General features: G+C 37.8%; 1 pseudogene; it reads left to right on the forward strand.

Moving 5' to 3' along the window:
• The first annotated feature begins 796 nt into the window (after positions 1–796).
• The window catches only part of LOC106968107 (CD9 antigen-like), a 31,826-nt pseudogene continuing 9,286 nt past the window's right edge, over positions 797–23,336 (forward strand).

Here is a 23,336-nt window from a genome sequence, read left to right on the forward strand (position 1 = left end):
CTGAAAACACCCCACCACAAACCTCCACATATAAATACCAGAGTCTCAGAGCCTGCTTTCTGGGGAATCCCACCTGTGATATAGCAAAATTAAGTCTACCTCTAGAGAGGCAGAGGAGAGGATGGAATTTGAGACATGAATAGGAGAAAGTTTACAAGCTTAACCTGGGTATCTAGTATATTATTTTACTTTTTGTATGTTTGAAATAGTTTACAATTTCGAAAAACATATGTATGTCTCCAGCAGACATTGTGATACATATCACAGTAATTTAAGCCAATTATTTCTGCCAGTCACATAGTAACTTCTAGAAAATCCACAGTATGCAATGTAGTTAATAATCTGGACCAAGGGTGGGGCAAAACCTTTAAATATTGAGATGTCAAGTGAAATTATCTACATGTACTTAGCTAATTTTTTCTGAAAGTCGCTTGTAAAAAATATTTTTAAAGTCTAGAGAGAAAAATAACTCTGCAATAAAAACAAATATTCTATTCTTACAAGACCAAAATGATAGACTTTTCTAACAGAATTTCCTTTCATTAGGTTTTTTTTTTAATATATGAAATTTATTGTCAAATTGGTTTCCATACAACACCCAGTGCTCATCCCAAAAGGTGCCCTCCTCAATACCCATCACCCACCCTCCCCTCCCTCCCCCTTTCATTAGGTTTTTAATAGCAATTTGAAAGAAAGACGGTATCAAAAAGAGGTTTAGGCTGCCACTGACATCTCGGGTCCTGGCAATGTACACCCCTTGGGCCACACCAGTAGGCCAGCCTGTCCAGCCTTTACCATGCTGGTCAAAAAAGGCACCAAGTGCATCAAATACCTGATTTTTGGATTTAACTTCATTTTTCTGGCTTGCCAGGATTGTATTCCTTGCCATTGGACTTAGCTCTGAATCGACTTTGAGGCCAAGAGCATCTTGGAGCTGGAAATAATCATTCCACTTCTACACTGGAGTATATATTCTGATTGCAGCTGGTGCCCTCAGGATGCTGGTGCGGTTTCTCGGCTGCTAGGCTGCTGTGCAGGAGCCCCAGTGCATGCTGGGATTATTCTTTGGCTTCCTCTTGGTGACATTTGCCATTGAAATAGCTGCAGCCAGCTGGGATATTCCCACAAAGATGAGGTGATTAAGTCCAGGAGTTTTACAAGGATACCTACACCAAGCTGAAAACCAAGGACAAGCCCCAGCGGGATGCTAAAAGCCATCCACTCTGCATTGGACTACTGTGGTTTGGCTGGAGGAGTGGAACAATTTATCTCCGACATCTGCCCCCAAAAGGATTTACTCTCCAACATCCCAATGAAGCACTGCTCTGAGGCCATCAAAGAGGTCTTTGACAACAAATCCCACATCATCAGTGCATGGGCTTTGGGATTGCTGTGGTGATAATATCTGGAAGTCTTCAGTATGACCCTGTGCTGTGCTATCCACAGGAGCCGAGAGAGAATCTACAGTCAGATTGTGCCCCTGAAAAGCAAAGTTTACCCCTGGAGGTGGGTGATTATTTCCTTGGGTGTTTTTTTTCCCCTGGGAGTCAGGGGGGGGATGCACTAACTTTAGTATTAATTCTGCATTTCTAAACCAAAAAAAAAATTATCCTACGTTTGTCTTTTTGATGCTTTGTTCAACACTGGTATTCACAGTAGCTTTGGTTTGTATTTTTTGGTTATTTGGTTTTGCTTATGTTAAGCAGAAATCCTGAAATGAAAGGTATCATATTTGCTATACTGTAGACAAAAGATATTGTACACAGAGAATTTTTTTACCTTAAATAGATTTTAAAATGTCTATCACATTTAATCAAGTTGTAACTTATGTTGAAGAAAATTTCATACATAATAAAAGATTATATGACAATTCAAAAGTTTATATTGCACTCTTCTTATATTATTTCATGTTATCAATAAAATGTCTTTAGTTATGAATCCTCACGTTCCATGGCCACAACATGAAAATGAGCCATAGTTTCACCCTTTCGCTACTTTACATATTAGTCCTTGGAACTGTTCAAATAATCAAAAAACTGGTAGGGAAAACTGCTATCTTGAAACTTTACAGAAGTGAAAAAGCTGTTGGCCCTATGAATCATCAGGCGATAAATTCACCTTCTGCCTCCTCACCCTACTCACACATTCCAAAACTAGCTGAGGACATTGGAAAGAGCCTGCTTAGTAAGAAATCTTTCTCTCTTTCTAATTGTGCACATGCATGCACACGAGCACACACACACATACACACATGTGGCTTCAAGTTCACAAGCCTGCCAGCAGAGTGGGTGTGGAGAAGGGAAAGGATCTCTAAAAGCCATATATATATGTTCCAAAAAAAAAAAACCAAAAATCAAAACTGCCCACAAGGACTGAACTTCCAGGAGTACAGATATATGAAGGACAGAGTAAGCAAAATTCTGTGTTTGCAGAATAGATTAAACATCAAAAAGAAAAGAAGAGACCAAAAAGATATTCTCCTTAGAGTAAAATCTTTTGTTTAGTTATTTTTAATGCTTTCCCACAGAGAATAGAAGATGAAACCAGGGAGCCCAATCTTATCTCAGAGAGCATTAAAGGGCATAAGAAAGAGGACTCAAGAGTTATTCAATGGACGAAAGATTGAAGAGCTTTGGTGGTATTTTTTTCCAGAGGACGACTTACACTACAGGAGCCTGAGGGAAAGAGTAAGAAGTCTTGGATAAAGGCTAAGACTGGTAAGAAAGTCTTGAGCTAAAAAAGAGGAATGGCCTTGTGGTAGTCAGCCAGAGGCAGTTTCAAGGGTTGCCATCTGCTTCTTGGTACTAGAGCTCTATCAGTGCTTGTTTCTAATCCTATGTCGGAAAAACAAGGCAATGTCACCAGATGAGATTCAGACTATCCAAGGAAACCAGACATCGTAGGTCTGTCAGCACTGGGTAAGTGACCACAATGTAAAGCATACTCTATCCAGATCTGCATGTCTTTATTAAGAAAACAAATTCCAAGTCTCTTGATTTCAAGTCTCCTATACAGGAGAAAAGACATCTGTGTGGGGTAGCAGATGATTTTTAAAAACCATAAGCTGATGTCTCCCATTAACTACTGCTGTGTAACATGTAAGAGTTAAGTACTTGAGGGAAGTAGAAGAAAGCAAGGATGGAAGAGATTCAGATGATGACCAGAATCAGAAAAAAGAACAATGGGAAACTATTTCCCAGAGGAGGGAAGTTTCACACATTTCTTATAAGTAATAGGTGTCATGGTTCCACAGAGAAGAGGAAGAGGAAGATAAAACAGACAAAAAATATTGTCACCTTCTAGAGTTCCAAGGCAGAAATGAGAAGAGTGTGCTTGAGGTTTTCCTGAAGCATTTACTAAGATGTATTCAAAACAAAACAAAACAAAATGCAATCAAAATGGAAAGCAGTTAGAGATTTAGCACAGATAGTTTTCCTTTGGCGAATGAATAAGAGACCTGAAAAGGGGCATGACTACAGCTTCACGGGGAATTGCAGAGAATGGGTTAAAACTGTCAAGAACTATGAAGAGTCTGAGATTTTAATCTACTTGCAAGCCTACAAGTGAGCCTGCAGAAGTCATGAGCTCCTGCATCAGAGACAAAGGTCCTACTTTTTCATGGCACAACCAGCCACCTGCACATCAGTTTTGTTTTGGTTACCCCTACTCCCCAAATGCCACAGGGGTGATACAGAAGGGCTGGTGGATCCCGCACATACAGTAGGTTTGCATCACAGCTGAGGAATACTGAACTGAGGAAACCCAAATCTTCTATAATGAGCAGCAAGCAAGTCTGTCTGATCTTTGCTCCAATAGAAGGTATCATTTTATTATACTGGACAGTAAGCAAACCTGCATACTTTAAAAGATCATCCAGAACAAAAAGGCAGTTGGTCTTTCTGCTCACAAGATATTAAAAAATGCAAGAGACCTACAGAGAGTGGTCTCTGTACAAGTAGAGGATGGGAAGACCCTCAAAATGCATGCATAGGAAGTCAAGATGTCAGAGATGAAGGACTATAACAGAGCAGGAAATATAATAAGTGAGGAGAAAAGAATACAGCTTCTTTGCAGAAGAATCAGCAAAAATGTATTATGATCTAAAGGTCTGAATCTTTGGAACGGGTGTTGAAAGGAAAGAAGTAGGAAAGAAAGGATCCAACAAAACTACTCTGTATTGGTTAACTATTGCTACATAGTAAATTACCTCAAAACATAATGACTCACAATAATAAACACCTATTATCTCACACAGTTTCATGGGTCAGGAATCTGGGGGCAGCTTAGCTGGCTGGTTCTGGTTCAGAGTCAGTCATGAGGTTGCAGTCTAGAGGTTGGCTAAGGCTACAGTCACCTGAAGGCTTCACTGGGGCTGGCCGATCTGTTTCCACACTGATGATTCATTCACATGCCTGGCAAGTTAGCACTGGCTGTGGTCAAGAAGCCTCAGTGCCTACCCCTCCCCAAGGAGCACATCATAACATGCAAGCCAGCTTCCCCAAGAGTGAGTGATCCAAGAGAAATCAAGAAAGAAGTCACAATGCTTTTTATGATTTAGTCTCAGAAGACACTAATATTCTGATATTCTAGTCATTAGAAGCAAGTCACTAAGTCCAACTCACACTCAAGAGGAAGAGAATTGAGCTCACATCTTAAAGAGTACAGTAACAAAGACTTTATGGATACATTTTAAAACCACCACACACTCCAAGTGTATGTACTTGACACAATGAAGGAGCATATTATTAGTAAGCAATATATGATGTCGCCACTAGTAAGACTGTAATTGAAGCAGACAGGTCCCAGAGTAGGGTGTGGGTAGGTGGGCTGCTTTTGGTGTGTTTAAGATAATATTCTAGAGAGGCAAAATTTCTAATTTGTTTCTTGGTTACAGTGTATATTTTCTCAGGGCGCCTAGGTGGCTCAGTCAGTTAAGCATCTGACCGGTTCAGGCCATGATCTTGTGGTTTGTGGGTTTAAGCCCCGCATTGGGCTCTGTGCTGACAGCTCAGAGTCTGGAGACTGCTTCAGATTCTGGGTCTCCCTCCCCTTCCCCCCATTCAAAAATAAGTATTAAAAATTAATGTATATTTTCTCTTTCTTATCTCTTTTCCCTATCACTAGTACATAGTTCTTTGTACATAGATAATTGCAGATTTTTTTTTGTTTTATTTTGATTCAGCTATAATGCAAGTTGATGTTCCCATAGCAATTTTTAAAAAGCAAGCACTGCTATCCAGGCAGAGGGGAAAAATTGATCCAGATGCTGAGGAGAAAATTGTGTTGATCTCTAACAGAAATTTATTATACTGAGGTTACAATCCATTCCTTTCAGAGTCACAGGGTTCTTGTGGTCAGGTTGAAGAGCCAAAACCCTCTAATCTATGGCAGAACTCAATTTCCTCCATGGATTTATCACTTCCTAATGTTTTGGCTTATTGCTTAATAGTGCCCTGATGATGAGATCTGTATGTATGCAGACAACTCTGTCAGTGCATCAGTGAGACTATAGTCAAGAACACCAGGTGGAATCCTATGACAATATCCCGGATATGAAATAATAAAGGCCTGAATGCAGGCAGTCATATTGAAAATAAAATAGAAGGGTAGGTTTCGAGAGAGTCCTGAGAGAGGATACTCAGAGCTTGGCAACCACTTTGAAGTAGGAGATGAGGGAAAGGAAAAGTAGAGGAAAACTCAGATATGTCTGGTTAGTCCTGGATGGCCCAGGGCTTTGGCAGTTTTAGCCGTGAAAGTGTTGTGTCCTGGGAAACCCCTCAGTCCCAGGCACAGGTACATTTGAATGCCCTGTGATAGGAATACCATTAACTTAAATACACAATACAGGAGAAGGAATGCTTTTGCCGTGGAAAATAAATTCTGTATGGTCACAGTGAATTTAAGACAAGTGCAGAGGACACAAGGAAAAAAAAACAGAAATGCCTTTTTAGAGCCCAGTGAGAGGCTGGAGCTGGACATGGACAACTGTCAGGCATTCCATTAGAACTGATGTCAGTTCTCAGGGGATGAGAATCTCCTAGGGAGGCTTCTATAGTAAAAGGAAAAGGAGGGTGAGAAGAGGACTCAGGTTTGGGGCAGGGAAAGTGAAGGATGTGCATGCTCGTGAAGAAAGAGAACTCATCAAAGAAACTGAGAGGAAAGTGGGGAAAATAAGAGATGGTGATGGTCACAGAAACCAAGGAAAGAGGGAATTTTTTTACAAGATCCAAATGAAGGGCAAAAATGTCAAATGGTGTAGAGAAGAATCCACTGGGTCCTGGAAATTGGGTCTATTTCCTGTGGTGATGGGAAGGGACGCAGACATTAGAGAGCAGTGCTAAGACTGTAAGGATCGCACCTGGGACCGGATAGCCCAGGGCGTCACATCCAACAAATACATGCCCATTGGAGCCCCTGAGAACTGAGAGAGCAAAACCATGCACCATCACTTCCCACTCACTCTCTATTCCCAGGACCTGAGAAAACACTCAACCTTTACTGACAGCTTTATTTTAAAAACAACTCATATTTCTTGAAAACCTAGTATGTATCAGGCACTTGATATGCCTTATCTCATTTAATCCTACAGCAACTCAATCAGGAACTTATGAATATACATTATTTTGCTCCTCTTCAAGTTCTCTCCATTAAAAAAATATATATATATATGTAATGGCAAAAACTGAATACTTTTCTACAATGCGCCCTGTTCCAAGAACATCCCCCTAGTCTTTGAGATTGTTCAGTATCTCTGAATCCTGAGTCTCCATTGTCTGCTTTGATTCCCAAGAATTAAATGAAATTGTTTTTCTTAAAAAAATTGTTCAAGGGCGCCTGGGTAGCTCAGTCAGTTAAGCATTCGACTCTTGATTTTGACTCAGGTCATGATCTCATGGTTCATGAGATCAAGACCCACGTCAGTCTCTGTGATTCTCTCTCTTCCTCCCTCTCTCTCAAAATAAACAAACATTTTTTAAAAATAAAAATAATTTTTAAGATACCTTTGAATTCTCTTATAATTTTCTGAGGCAAATAACCCCACCCACTTTATGCTAGCTACCAGGTTAAGAAAGGCTACACTTCCATGTTTTCTAGAAGCATACTTAAACTGAATATGGGCATTCAAATACCCATAGCTCTGCAATATCATACTCACAACCTCTGCAATTAAATGGTTTGCTAATTGTTTTTGTTGGTAACTTCCATTTACCTACTAAATTATCAACTTCTGGATGTCTGAAACCAAACATCATATTCTTCTCATTCCCTGCAATACCTTATAAATTATTGGGCACCACAGGCATTTATTAATATTTGATGGTTGAGTAGTAATACTCAAATGCAAAATAGTGACCAGAACACACATGCACCCTCTCTGTGATAGTCTTCCTGATGTTTCTGGGCTGGGACACCAATATTTAACCATGTTAGTTTGAGCTCTTCTCACCAAATCAGTTCATTAGTCATAGAATTAATTTATACACTGGGGTGCCTGGGTGGCTCAGTCTGTTGAGCATCCAACTTCAGCTCAGGTCATGATCTCGTGGTTCATGAGTTCGAGCACTGAGTCAGGCTCTGTGCTGACAGCTCAGAGCCTGGAGCCTGCTTCAGATTCTGTGTCTCCCTCTCTCTCTGCCCGTCCCCTGCTCACACTCTGTCTCTCTCCCAAAAATAAATAAACATTAAAAAAAATTTCTTAACAAGAATTAAGTTATATACTGGTGGAAAATGGAAGCACACATAAACAAAAATGTACCATACGTGGTAATGGTCATAAAAGATAAAATGAATAAATACCCATAATATGAACTGGTATCATCTCAAAAACTTTACTGTTAAAGATTAATATAAACTTTATTTATGTTTACAGTTATAAAAGCTTCTGTATACATTTTCCCTATGATACTGGTCATAGAAATAATACCATATTCCCAAGTCAAGAAAAACTAAAACTCTCAAAGCTAGAACATATATAAGCAACTAATGAAACAGACTCCATTTTTCCCTCTATTACTGAAATTGAAAAAACTCCAGAGTTATCAATTTTTCTGTAAGACATGCAGGTCTAGGCTTGTATAACTACAATTTCTGCTAACTGGCCACAGGCTAGTATTTTCACACCTTTTTTGTACTAAATGGTTAGAACTGATCACTCCACCGGAAGCTATCACTGAGACATCTTCATTTAAAAATCTTAATATATGCAGCAATAAGATTGAATTTTTACAATTTTTCCTGTTTTTTCGCATTTCAGTAAACTCTTACAAGTATGCTGTCCATTTTTCCCTTTTGTACAATTATGCACACATAAATACCTATTAAAATGACTGAATAAAATTTTATTCAATTTGTCACATAGAATCAGTACGTTTCTCGTCTGGACAATTCTTTGGATAATCAATCACCCGATTTTTTTTGTTAAGTGCTTCAGCTTGCTCACCTAACTTGGTAAAAAACCAGTTTGCTAAAAATAAAAGAGAAAGAAAAAAAGAAAAAACAAGTAAGGGAAGGGGGGGGAGGAGGGCGGGGGAGGGAGGGAGTAAAACACCAAGCTTTGCTAATAAATAGTTCTCAGAAATATCAGCTCCCAATTTACTACTTGTACACAATGGGCCAGTTGGAACTTGCATGGTGATCCAATTTGCCACAGCTCTTGTTTTTAGTCTTTGTGGAGAAGCTGTGTGAGCACAGTGGGGGCCGCTCCCCCGCATCCCCTGAGTCAATCAGTGGGCTTTTGTTTCCTGCTGGTCAAAAATATCAGGTGGCTTTGAGAGTCTAATTATCAATGAAAAATTAAATTCAATACAGAAATGTAGCCACAATACCCCTCTCCTCACCCTTCCTGCGCCCTCCCCACCCCAGGCATGTGATGGAGTATCACGTTATTCCTTAGGATTCCAAAAAGACAGCAAGGAAAAGAGGCTCCAGCCTGGGGAAGCAAGCAGAAGAGTAAGTGATTTATTTTAGCTTTCTCCTTTTTTGGTGGAGGACGGTTCTAATTACCATGGACATTCTGGAAATGAGAAGTGGGAGGGAGTTTCCTCTTAGAATTGCTAGGCCACATGTATCTCAACATTGCTTCATAAAATTTTCTGGCCACAGTTTCTAGCAGAAATTGAATAAACAGAAATTAAAGAATATATACGTTATTTCAGATAACTCTAATTTACTTGATAATCCAAGTATGCTCTTTCCTGATGCAGGGAAGGAGTTTACTGTTTATTAAAGAATATTCTTACCTCTTCTAAATTATCAACTTCTGAATTTCAGAATATTTTCTGAATTTCTGAATATCAACAACCTCTTCTGAATTTATTCCACTCAGTTTGGGAAACACAAAGTTGAAAAAAGCAAGCCTGTAACACTTTTAATTCAAGCTTCAAAGGTCAACATAGATACAGGTTCCTCACTTCATATTCTAAGTTAGCATAGAATTTGAGCCCACCAAATCCAAGTATGGTACAGCTTTAGTTTTGTGCACATATATTTTCTTTTAATCCTCTCATCTTAAAAAAAAAAAAAGTACTTTATTGATAGGTGATCAGTTAAGGTTATAGTTAAAATCCTACTCAAAATATACACTCTGACCAATCTTTCCTTTAAGATACTCCCCTGCCAAAATGAAACATTAAAGTTAAAGCCATTTGAAACAACCCTTTTCAAGGTGCTAAAATATTTCAATTGTAATGTCATCGTACATTATTTTCAAATCCCACAATAAGTATTATGGTTGATTCACAAATACCATTGAAGTGTGAAGTGTTGTTCCATATGAGGAACTATTAAGAGATGGTATCAATCTTGGGTTAAATATCTCTGGAGATTATTTAATAAGACAACACACCTTTCTCTATGAGCCCAAAAAGTATAAAACGCCTTGAATATATCATTAGGTAAGTTTGGACTAGAAATTGCCACAGTGCTCCAAACTTCTTAAGATACCAGTTATATAATTGTCTGAATCTGTTTTCAGGATCACAAAGGCCCAATAACCAAATTACAGTTAAATCTGTCCAAGGACATTGTGGGAACTTGATCGTAAATATAATCATTGAAGAAACAAGAGGGGAATACTATTAAATCCATTACTATAACACGTGGATGTATACATTTTAATTTTTCATATTTTAAACAAAACTTCCCATTTTTGCAAATATAAGTACTCAAAACAGAGAAGATAAATCCTTTTTGGTCTTTTAAGACTCTAACACTACTTGGAATAGGGAGACATTTTCTATATACTGAGGAATGTGTTATTGCTATTCATTTGAAACTTATTTTAAATGATCATATATAACTGAAGAATAGTCTATCTGTGAACATGGCATTATTAATAGAGCAGAACAGTTGTTTGGTGTTCTTTAGCTTTTATACATTTATCTGAGTTTTGCTATTTTATCTTAATACCTAAGACACAACATATATGCACATAGCAGTGTACCACATCAGAAACACAAACATGGACAAGGGTCATTCTTTACAAATGAACACAAGGTAAAATTCTAACCATTAAAAACAATCAACACTCAGATATAATATAAGCAGAAGATTATTTTTTCAATCTGCTTCAAACCTATAACAACCAAAGACATCTCAAAGATTGTTGAGGCACCTGGGTGACTCAGTCAGCTAAGCAGCTGACTTCGGCTCAGGTCATGATCTCATGGTTTGTGAGTTGGAGCCCTGCATCGGGCTCTCTGCTGTCAGCACAGAGCCTACTTCGGATCCTCTATCGCCCTCTCTGTGTCCCTCCCCTGCTTGCCCTCTCTTTCTCTCTTTTTCTCTAAAATCAGTAAACATTTCTTTTAATCTTAAAAAAAAAAAAAAGATTGTGTTTCTGTCTTGATACATTTTTGTTGAGCTTGGCTTAACTAAATGGGTACAAATAACCTTTTCTCATGTCATTCATTCTCTCAGACTCTACGGAATAAAATCAACTTTATCATTAAACTTTCTTGGCTGCATAGAATATTATCCTTTTCCTTTTAATGGATTCTTCATTGACTTCCTGGAGTTTTTTTCTTTAAGTAAAAATACGATTTTACTTAAAACTGAAAAGTATTATAATATTACATATCTATTAGTATAAATGGCATGCATTACATTAAGACAAAACTTAACCAACATAAATGAGGATCTCTCTTTTTTCTTTTTTTAATGTTTATTTATTTTTGAAGGAGAGAGAGACCGAGTGTGAGCGGGGGAGCAGGCAGAGAGAGAGAGAGAGATACAGAATCTGAAGCAGGCTCCAGGCTATGAGCTGTCAGCACAGAGCCCGATGCGGGGCTCGAACCCACAAACCGCGAGATCATGACCTGAGCCGAAGTCAGACGCTCAACCAACTGAGCCACACAGGCGCCCCAGTGAGGATCTCTTTAAGTGAGATATAAGGTAGGGGTAAGCACTTTATGCAAATTCATCTCAGGTTTTCTAGTCTTCCTGACACCCAGAATCTTCTAAAAAAAAGAAGCTGCATAGGCTATTTAAAGTTGCATCATGCGTCTTAAATGATAAATTATTAAAGGACTTAATGGACAATGCATTAGAAAGAAAACAGGGAAATTACAGAATAATTTAATGTTGCAAAGAAACAGAACAACTTGCAGGACATTAAACACTCTATTTTGACGTGGAATGCCTGAAGCTAAAGCAATTAAAGCCGCAAAATACTGCTGGCTGACATGATGTGTCTGTAAATTTGTCATTCATTGGCAAAGGTTTGTACCAATCACTAGGAATGTTCACAGTAAAATGATCCATGTACCATAAAATGCTTTCAGTGAAGTCCTCTAAAAATGTAGTCTTGTCTCATTTCAGGTATCTGATCCTTTATGCACTGTAAATTTTTGGTTTAATGAAAGAATATTCTATGGAAATGACCTTACAATTGAGGATTAGTTCCTGACATACTACTTACATCTATGTTTATTTCATAAAGGAGAGAGGTCGTTTTTGACACACCCCACAGCAGGAAAAGAAAATACAAGCTGGAACTTGACATTATATTGAATTTGGTTATGTTTTTCCCTCTATCTCCCAAAGAAGGCCTATATCAAACTCTAGAAACAGCGTCTAACAGGGCCATACTGAATTCTAGCCAGTGACCTGATTTATCCCAGCTTAGAAATAGTGGTATTCTCCCACAGGAGGTAGGAGACAAAACACACAGTAATCCCTGAAAGGTACTGTTGCTATGGAAGAGAAGGGGATGCCTGCTGAGACTGAAAGTCACAGACTATCTGGGCAGTTGAAAAAATGTAGGCCCATCCTCGACTGCCAAAGCCTGAAGACTCTCTTTGCCAAGACTCCCTGGTCATTTGGCATCGCAGAGAAACACTGGACAGAACCCCAGCAGAAGATATAAGGAGACCAGACACAGTTTCATATTCATCTATCAGTGCTCTCCAATTATCCTTTCAAATTAGATGAACCAGTAATAAACTAGGAGCTAAGACAGCGTTTTAATAAATACCAAAAATTACTTCATGATAAAATACAGTCAAAATAGTTGGTGAATGCCAACTCTTACATTTCTTAGACATTTCACCAATAAATTTTATTTAATTTTCCCAAAGTCTATGAATGGGAGACATCTTTCTCTTTCTCACTCCATATATACATATACATGCATGTATATAAAATTTTATATATTCATACCATATACTTATATTGCATACATACACATACATAAATGTATTGTATATATATATAATATTTTTTAGAAAGAAGCTAGCTCATAAGATTTCACAGCTCCAATTTCTCTTTCTAAAATCTTATATTCGAGCCTTTCTTTGCTGCTATAGAAAAGAAATAGGGGATTAATATGTTTTGGAGAAAAATACTCATAAACCACAGGCTCCATTTCATAAATAAGAAACTGTACAGGAGATTCTGATCTGCCAAACATTTAATATTTTACGCATTAACATTGTGTTGGAAATCTCAACCACACTTCAATATTATGCCTAAATTAAACAAGTTAGAAATTTAAATTTATATATGCAGATACTAAAAAGAAAAAAAAAATCCTGATTCTAGAGTTTAATCCTGACAGCCTCATACATAATTTGCAAGACAAGAATGTTAGTTTGCAGGAGCTCAATAAACCTTTATTGAGCATCTCTGACAGGCACTAAGGGAATTTTTTTAATGTGCATTGTATGTCCTCAAAAGGCTTAGTCTAAGGAGAAAGACAAGTAATCAAATATACAAAATAACAGCAGAAGTACTAAATGGAGGCTAAAATGAATTTTAAAAAGAAGAAAGAGTAGAAAGAGCAGGAGGAGAAAGGAAACAAAGAAAGCAGAGAAAAGACACTGACATAGAGAAGGCAAAGGGTAGAATGACTCCAGAAATTGGCTCAAGTCCCATCCCGTGTATTTGTGCAGGAATCTATCCGGCTCTGCCCCTTGCTGTCCACAACCAACACTTTCACAGTGGTTGAGGAGTATGTAAGTCTCACCGAGGTATGCACCATGTGCACACTAATAAGTATTAGGATCTACTTCTTTCCTAGAGTTATAACTTAGAAAAGGGATAGATAGTCTTGAAGTTTATATTCCAGCAAGACAATTTCTAAGTTGAAAAGGTGATAACACGTTTTGATGTTTCACAAACAGTAAGTATGAATCGTAGCGATGTTAGATAGCGTGAGTCGATTTGAGCACCCTAAGAAATAAAATAATTCTAAAATAATCTCCAACTTTGAACAGCAATAACCATAGGTTTTTCCTTAATTTGGAAACTTAAAAAATATTCTAATGTTGTTTTTCCTAAGCCTTAATACAGTAGGAGGGAGTTGAAATGTGGTCTTCTTTGTTGTAGACATGTTGTATCTATGATGTGCAGTATTAATCCCATTTGTACCATAAAAAGTATGATCCACTTGAGCATTGGTCTCTTGTGAATTATGAATCATTGTAGTACTCTGAGGATAGTTGTCATGTGTCTAAAGTTCCTATTTGTTTCTTCAATCTTTTCTTCAAATACCTTGGTACTGAAAGCATCTAGGAAATTTGAAGCCCCATATGAAATACATTAATGAATTCTTCCCACATATTCTTCAGTCTTTCCATAAGAACCAGAAGATCCCCAAATGAAATAATACTAGTTCCATTTTATACCTCAGAAGGAAAGGCTACTTATTCCAGTCTTATTCCTTCGGTAAGTAGCTAAAATACCCAATTAATAGGGTTTAACCGTCAGACAGAATTTGTTTTCAGAATAATGAAAATGTGTTGTCATTACATTTTTATTCCCTTGTGTGTGTTTTTTGAGATGTGATTCATTATAACTTATTTTAGCTGTTCTGTTTTCTAATTCTTCATATTTTCACATCTTTTCCAACAAAATAATAATACATAAGTAATACCTGACAAGATTTTACAGATTATTCTCTATTGCTATGCTTTTGTTCTCCAAGCATCTTAAAATATGGGTGCAGTAAAATCCAAAGAGAAACTATACGTGAGCTTTCTTACATGAAAAAGCATCCTTTTTCTCTCTTCTCCTGCCACACGCATTTCAGATTCCAGTTAACAGTGCATTAAGCAATACAGAATAGTAATTTTGAGCCCAAACACCATGCCAAATACTTCCAGTGCAAAATAGTTGCTAAACGTAGCTTCATTTTGAAAGTCACTGTTTTCATTAACAGTGTCTTCCAACAGCCTTGTTTCAATAGTACTACTATTAACCATGAAATTTAGCTGCTTCTGTTTACTCTTTGAATTATATGTATTAAATTGCCAACTCAATTTATTTTCCCGGTTGTCATTACCCTGTTAAGAGTATTGTTAATAAGCTAAAGGTCTCTCTATTCCTTTTCTTAGCTTATGTAGCTGCCTGAATTTACTTACCAATACAATTTAGAATATAGGATCCAATGGAAAGTGGAGTCAATTCCTGACATGGGCCTTCACTCCTATCCCTATTAAAGAGGCTCACTGTTAGAAAAGAGTTGGGAAAGGAGTATGCTGTGCATTTCTCTACTTGCTACACATGATCAGCAACAAGTAAGTCTAGTGAGTCAAATAACTACTTTGGAGCTATGAAAAAAATGGAAGTTGAATAAAAAGTAGGCCAGTGGTACACTTAGTTCAAGAATAAGCTGATGTCCTATAGCTGGTACAATTTTATCAGTGCTGTCTTCTTATTGACATCTACAAGCTGTTAGCCAAAAACCACCTGAAAATTAAAATTAGATTTTTTTAGGGGCGCCTGGGTTGTTCAGTCGGTTAAGTGTCCAACTTCGGCTCAGGTCATGATCTCGTGGTCCATGAGTTTGAGCCCTTCATCGGGATCTGTGCTGACAGCTCAGAGCCTGGAGCCTGTTTCAGATTCTGTGTCTCCCTCTCTCTCTGACCCTCCCCCCGTTCATGCTCTGTCTCTCTCTGTCTCAAAAATAAATGAACTTTAAAAAAATTTTTTAATAAAAAAAATTACATCTTTTTAAATTTTGCACTATATCACCAACAGTCAACAGTGTTAACAAATACTCATTGTGCCCCTATGGTTATGCTAGGTACTTGAAACACAATGAAAGATCAGATATGCTTCTTCCCTTCAAGAAATATATATCAACTTGCAAACATCTCTTGGATAGAATATTTTTAATTAATTGGTGACTTCACATTCAATTATATAAACTTTTTTTGGTTCCTACTTTAGCATAGGCCTTGACCTAAGGATTGGAGACAAAAAGACATAAATAACACATACTGAGGATAACATTAGATGTTAATTCACTAGTTATGATCAGGAAGTATGTACAGATTAATGTTCTTGATAACCATCCAGAATTTTGAAACCAGTGCTTAGAGAGAGATGTGATGGCACTTTTCTTTAATTAGAGACTTTGAGTGTTGTGTTTCATTATTCCCTTACCAATCCACAAGGAATATTTCATATCTTGCTAAGGAAAACTACCATTAAGAACTTTCTTTTTTTTTTTTTAAGTTTATTTATTTATTTTGAGAGAGACAGAGACAGTGCAAGTTGGGGAGGGGCAGAGAGGGAGGGAGAGAGAGAATTCCAAGCAGGATCCATGCTATCAGCACAGAACCCGATGTGGGGCTTGAACCCATAAAACTATGAGATCATGACCTGAGTTGAAACCAAGAGTCAGACGCTTAACTGACTAAGCCACCCAGGCACCCCTACCATTAAGAACTTTCAAAGGTAAAGACCAATATCTCTCATCCTAGAATGCAACTGGAAAGTAAACTTTAAGGGTAAAGCTATCAGCTGGAAAATTAGTTGAGATAAGTGTTTATGTACATACTGTGTATTTATAGTAGGATGAAACCTTTCCTTAACGAGGAAGTATGCAAAGTTTTACAACACTGGTGTTAAGTTGTAGGGGATTCCTAAAATGTTGCAACAGATACAACTCAGCCAATTTTTAAAAAACATGAAATTGATAAGGCAGTGAAACAGATTCTCACCCATGTCACATAATGGGTTCTCTTAAACAGATTCACTTTCATATAATTATAGAAGGGCCAATCTTAGTAGACCGCAAGCCAATCACAGTCCTTCTCTCTCTAGGGAATATAGAATAAAGCTGCCAAAAGCCAAAAGTTGAGTTTTCTATAGATGTGGCCAAGTTGCCATGTAAGCAGTGGGAGTGCATGTCTTTCCTAAAACTAACATCACAAATATATGTGGTTAAGATACCTCAAAAATCTGCTCTATGCATAATGCCCCACACCATATATACTCTTAGAACAATCTTGAGAAACTCTAACACTCACTCCACTGCTATCTTAGACTACAGTCACTCCAAGAGGCTCCTAGTGAAAGATAACATTTGTCCAAAAAAGAATTTTTTTGAAGTATGATATATGTTATATTTCCAGCTTTCATCCAAATAAAAGTGTCATTCTATCCTTTGAGTGATGAGGAACTATACAGTCACGAAATTCTTTCTGCCCATGGAGCAAGTTAAGCCAGAAAAAGGGCGGGCCGGGGGATGGGAAGAAGGTTAATAAATATGGACTGAGGGACAAGACTAAACATTGTTTTTCTAGGTCAATTGTTCTAAGTTTGTTTTTAAAGGCCTATCCGCATTGCTTTGAAGAACACCATCTGACTCTCAGTATATTCCAAACACAGAACAAGAATTTTGATTATATCAGGGTCTAACTATATAACAACAGAAAATATGCAAACCAATTGAATTAAGCTTTCTTTTAAAATGTTAAATTTTCAATTTAAGGGGATATATTAAAGACATATTTCTGTGTCTTTTCTAAACACTCCTTATTCATATCACCAATGCATTAAGAATTATTATGACTCTTATAGACCATATAGAAATCATTCTATAATGAATACAATCCCTCATCTCCAAAACCAATTTTTTTTTCAAGTAAGCTTTACCCCCAACATGGAACTTGAATTCATGATCCCAAGATCAAGAACCACATGCTCGACTGAGTGAGCCATTCAGCCAAGCACCACCCCACAATATTTCTTTAAATGCATATTTTTAACACAAGCATCTTGGACTGGAAAACTGACTACAGAGAAAGAGGGGTTTTTGTTTGTCTTGTTTTGTTTTAACATCATAGCATTTTGACTCGTAAAGCCTAAGGTATTATCTTTTTGTGATGCCGATATGGGGAAGTAAAGAAACATTTACATTATGGGCTCTGTGCTACAATGAAAGATATGTACTCTAGACTACAAAACAGAAGAACCATGATTTGATCTTCCCCATAACTAAGCATGTTAGAGAGAGTGCCTCAAAATGGGTTTTAATTATGTTTTGTTCCATAAAGTATTTTGAGTCAACAGAGTGATAAACTGATATTTCACATTACCCATGTAACTCCAAATAGAGTTTTCAAATCTGAACTCCATGTAGAAATCAACCGCAAAGCATTTCAACATTTTCAAACACTTAAAAGTGCCACAAAATTTTCGTGGACGTTGAAATCTTTTCTATCCATCACAGATTTGTATAGATATTTATACAGGAGAATAAGGCTAAGTGCAGATATGCAAATCAGTGCAAGTTGGCCTATATAGATAAAGAGATGCTTGTGTTTGCATATGGATATTCATGAAAATTAGGGGGGAAAACGTCAAAACTAAATAAATATTTAATATGTCAGCACCTGTCATATAGTTTTTTGTGTGTGTGCTTTACTACTATTGACTAGCAGTAGTCCTGCTACTCTAACCAACTTCATTAAAGAATAAAAGAAAAGTAATAAGTCATTTCACACTCTGTCTGACCATTATACAATAATAGCAAGATTTCATGCAAGGGTACAACATTATGCCCATCTGCAATCACAGTCTCTTTGCAAAAATCTCAATTCACACTTCACATGCAGCTAACCTTGTTACCATCCCTTCCTAAATCCATCAGTGTTGCAGCTGCACGTCTTCACAGCCCAACATCTTAAAATTCATCACTTTGGCACCTTAGCATCACTATAGGTCAAGATAAAGAATCCAACCAAGAATAATTAAAGGGCACCCAGATGTTTAGTTTACTTATCTCAAGCCTTTCCTTTAACATATGTGAATTGTCTATGTGTACTATTTCTTTCATATTTTTAAGATATGTGCAATGTGATTATTTTAAGGGTATGAGACCTGGTACAATACATTTCAGACTTTTTTTTTTTTTACAAGTATAGTTCTTTGTAGTTGAAATTTGAACAAGAGGCGTGATAATGAGTAGGTTGAGGGAAGGAAAGGTGTTATCTCATTAAGGTAATTACTAAGACATCCCCACCATTATATCGGTTTGAAAATGTGGCAATTAAAGCGCCCTACATGGGCTCCTGGAGACAAGAGAACAAGACAGTTCTCTTGGAACTTCTATGTTACGGTTAATGTGTGTCATGTAAATGAAAGGGTAGACTACTGCTATTTCCTTCTTTTCCTTAAGGCCCACCCCCACCCTCAAATTTCTTTGTGGGTTATGTTTCTTTTTTCTTTTTTCTTTAACCTGAATTTAGTTCTGATGAAAAGTGCCAGATTGACAGTCCTAGAAGGCAAAGCCTTCTATTTACCCACAGAATAGTTGGAGCACAGAAAACAGTAGGGCAAGATAGGCAGGCAACATGCTACCAACCTAAATCAGAAGAGACCTAACCTCTTCCTCCCTCTTCAGCCAGGCAAGTCTCCTTCCGTGATAAGAAGGATGCCAAATTCATACCCAAAGTCAGGGAATCTCAAAACACATATAAAAAAATGGTGAGTGGTGTTCTTAGCTTACTTTGCCACAACATATACAGGCTAACTCAAGTTGCTTTCAATTCACTAAGGCTGAATTTGCACTATTCACTGTAACCACTACCTTTGGTCAGGGGTAATCCATTTCCCCTTTTGAGATGATCATCTTGCTATTTCATTGCTTCCACTACCCTAAACAAGATAAATAATAAATGTGATACAGCAAATAACATATAGGACCTGATCTCCAAGATCTTGCTTTCATGCTCATTCAAGCATTATTTATCTCAAATTAAGGAAAGCAATTTGAACATCCAGCTATTGAAGAAGAGTTGACTGGATTATGACATACTTATGGAAGAGAATACATATATCAAGTATGATACTTACAAAAAGTTTAAAATAATACAGAGAAACACTTGTACTACGTGGGAAAAACATAAATGATATCCCAGATGAAATAGATCACAGCTATATAAAAATTCACGGCAAAAATCTACAAATAACAAATCAAATATTAGTAGTGGCTTTCTTTGAGTGATAAAAGATGGACTTTTTCTCTTCTCTTGACTCTTCAGTATTTTATAATTTTTTACAGTGAACATGCATTACTTTTTCAATAGGAAAGTTATTTTAATAATCTTTACAAAACATCCCAAGTTTCTTTTGCAGTAGGATTCGACCACATAAATTTAACTCCATTAAAATTGAAAGTCAAGAAGCATCTGAAAACGCTGTAATCTTGTAGTATCTCTTTCCTTAACCTTTATCTTCACAGAAAAAAAGTGGGAGAAGGGGTAGGGGTGGAAAGAAAAGAAACTAACCATAGAAAGAACTAAAGCTTAGTATAGGTATTAAACTAGATGACCTTTGAGATTCCTTCCAACCTTAGGTTTCCATCAAGATCAGTTCTGCTTAAAATCCAATTACCTATTAATGTGGATGTTGGAAAAGATCTTTTTGCCAAGTTTCTGAACAGAACCAAGTTAAAGTCATGCTCCCCCTACGGGACTAAATCATTCATAGGATTAAAAAAAAAAAAAAAAGCAACGCCCTGAAATGCCAGGGAGGTATGAAACACCACTGTTAATAAGAAACGTTTTGAATAGTTGGGTTTTTTTTTTTTAAGTCCTGTTCCAAAACAGTAATATGCAATAAATTTACAAGCTTAATTCAACTTTTCAGCATTGACATCCTTCAATAGCAATGCTTGGTCCATCACCTTCGCCCCTTAAAAACATCCCAGACATATAAAATGGCAAAGCAAAAATCAGAGGATAAAAGCTGAGTGAGAATGGCGGGCAGAATAGACTCTACGAACCTACGCCTTTTTAAAAGTCTCCAGGCAGGCCAGGGCTTTCCGCTCTGGAATTCACTCACCTGACGCTCCTCACCAGATTCCTGGCCAGCATGTCTATTACCAATTCCTGAAATGAAAGTAGTCGTTATTGCTTTACTAAACAGGGTGGGAAAGTCTTGGTGTTTATATAAATTCTAATCGAATCCTACCCTAATAAATATCTTCGTGGGAGGACTTTCCACAAGTGAAACTAACTGTACCTTCTTTGGGGATAATTGGGCCACAGGACGCATGGTAACATGTGCAGAGCTGCATAATGTCAACCCTTAGGCACCGTCAGGGGCGAAAGGTTTAAACCAAAAATGGTAACAAGAGAGAAGGTGACGAAAGAAATAACAAGCTTGGGCCGGGTCTCTGCAGCCAGGCCGACCTGGGAAAACACCCGGGGACTGAATGACTAGCAAAGAGTAAGCAGAGTCAAAGGAAACCCGGCAACCCAAGTGATTGGGAAGCTGCTTTCTTTCCTGCACTCTGAGTGGACACGGGTGGGAGGGGGAGGGCAGCATAAGACTGACACGTGATGGGAATGGGTGGAGCTATCTCCAGCTGCAAACAATTGGTTCTTGATAATAGGCTATAACATAAATCTAGAGAATAACGTGGAGGATTCCAAAATACGGATTGCCAGAAATTTCTAAAGCAATCCGGAAAAGAAGAAAGACAAAATTAAACATCCCATGCCTGCATTTATTCATTTGGGCTTAATGTGACTTTCTGGTTAAATCTATTGATGCATAGCAATGAAAGATTATGTGACAATTATACATTTATTTACATATGAGTATATTTCATGTAATCCCACAATGTGATCACTCAAGTCTCGTGAGGAAGTAGGAGTCTCTTTGAAATCCTCTTAATTGAAACGATTTGGTAAGCTTCCATTACTAGAACAGTTTGTGGGGAGGGGGTACTTGGGTGGCTCAGTCAGTTAAGCCTGGGACTTCGGCTCAGGTCATGATCACAGTCTGTGGGTTCAAGCCCCATGTTAGGCTCTGTGCTGACAGCTCAGAGCCTAGAGCCTGCTTCTAATTTTGTATCTCCCTCTTTCTCCGCTCCTCCCCTGCTCATGCTCTATCTCTCTTTCAAAAATAATAAACATTAAAAATAAAACAAAATAGAATAGTTTGTAGGAAATGGAACAGGTGAATAACAATGTGAGGTTTTGTTTGGTTTGGTTTGGTTTGGTTCTGTTTTCAGTGGACAACTCTCTTTGTTGATATCTAGGCTAGGATTTTCCTGCCCAATGACCTGCAGATGCCCAGCTTGGGGAAGTAGGAGGTGAAGCAAGAGGAAGTTGGGCAATCAGCTCCTTCAGTCTATTAGCAAACATCATTTGATCTTTCAGAAATTATGACATGCCAATTTTCTCAAATTAGAACTATTAGAAAATCAAAATCTTTGAATTAGATTATTAGAAAGTGATTTAGGGACACCTGGGAGACTCAGTTGGTTAAGCATCCGACTCTTGATTTCAGCTCAGCTCTTGATCTCCGTGCCATGAGTTCACGCTCCACGCTGGGTGTGGAGCCTACTTGAAAAAAAGAAAAGAAAAGAGTGATTTCATAGCAGTTCACACAACCAGAAACCTCTCCACAGAAAAAAAGACCTACTGTGATCTGTTCACCTGGAAGACTTCCACTTTCACATCAAGCTTGGCCTCCCTTCAGCAGGAAGTAGCTCTGACTTCCATAGCCTTTTCCTAACACTATCAGCAAATTGGCTTTTAAATTATGAAATAATTTTGATCTAAAATGGAACCAGAGGATCTAAAATGGGAAATCTCATTCAAGTGCCCACAGGAAAATAAACTTAAGGACTGAGAGACTGATTTCCCGTAAATGCCTGATCTACAGAAAGCTGGTAATGTTGGGATTATCTTTCAAGACAGGGAGCTGGTCAGGAGCTACCTCATATCAACCTCAGAGAAAAATTTACTTATGGTTTCCAGAGACATGAACAAAAAATAACCCAGGTTGGGTTGATCTTAAAGAATAACCTGAGTTGAGCTTTATTTGTATGACCGGACTGATTTTGTCTGCTCAGGGAATTTTCAAAGCTGGTTTCTGTTTGTTTTTTACTTTAACAGATTCTAACTGAACTCTCCCCCCTTTACATTTCCTGCCCATTTATACAGCCTGCCCCAGACCCTCAGCACGCTCACCTGTAGCTTGGTACAGTTTGCAAGTCCTGAATTCCAATTACTCTGCTACACCCAAATAAACTCATCTTTTTGACAATTTTGAGCTTGACTCAGTTTACCTCATTTTTCAGTTGACATTCCTTGACATCAGGAGTAGGATCCAAAGGAGTCAACCCTCAAAGAACAACCCTTGGAATCCAGCGAGGTACCCACAAGGAGTCCCTTACATTTATTGCCTCTGCGGGTCATTGTCTCCTTTCAATTTAGTGAACTCTTTTCTTGGATTCCAAGCTCCTTGCCTTTGGTTGAGCTCTCTGACTTTATTCGGGATCTGTTTAAAAGCTTTGTCCCTTTTGGTAAATACTCGTTCGTTGTGTTATTAGAAGCACACTAGAATTTCAGTATAGTTTCTTTGGAATTCTTAAGAGCAAAACAATTTTTTCAACATGATATTAGTGGGCATGGGTTGAGCAAATAAATTATACTAGAGTGGTTGCCACCTCGTTTCAAAGACTTTGGTCTCGGAAGCAACAGACTCCCCTGAAACGATAAGGTGGTCAGGGACAGGCCAGGTTGACATTAGTTTGCCTGCCAAATGCAACACAATTTCCATGCAACAAGGGGACACCTGGTCATGGGTCA

Source organism: Acinonyx jubatus, chromosome C1 (genome assembly GCF_027475565.1).
Source record: "Acinonyx jubatus isolate Ajub_Pintada_27869175 chromosome C1, VMU_Ajub_asm_v1.0, whole genome shotgun sequence".
NCBI lineage: Eukaryota > Metazoa > Chordata > Mammalia > Carnivora > Felidae > Acinonyx > Acinonyx jubatus.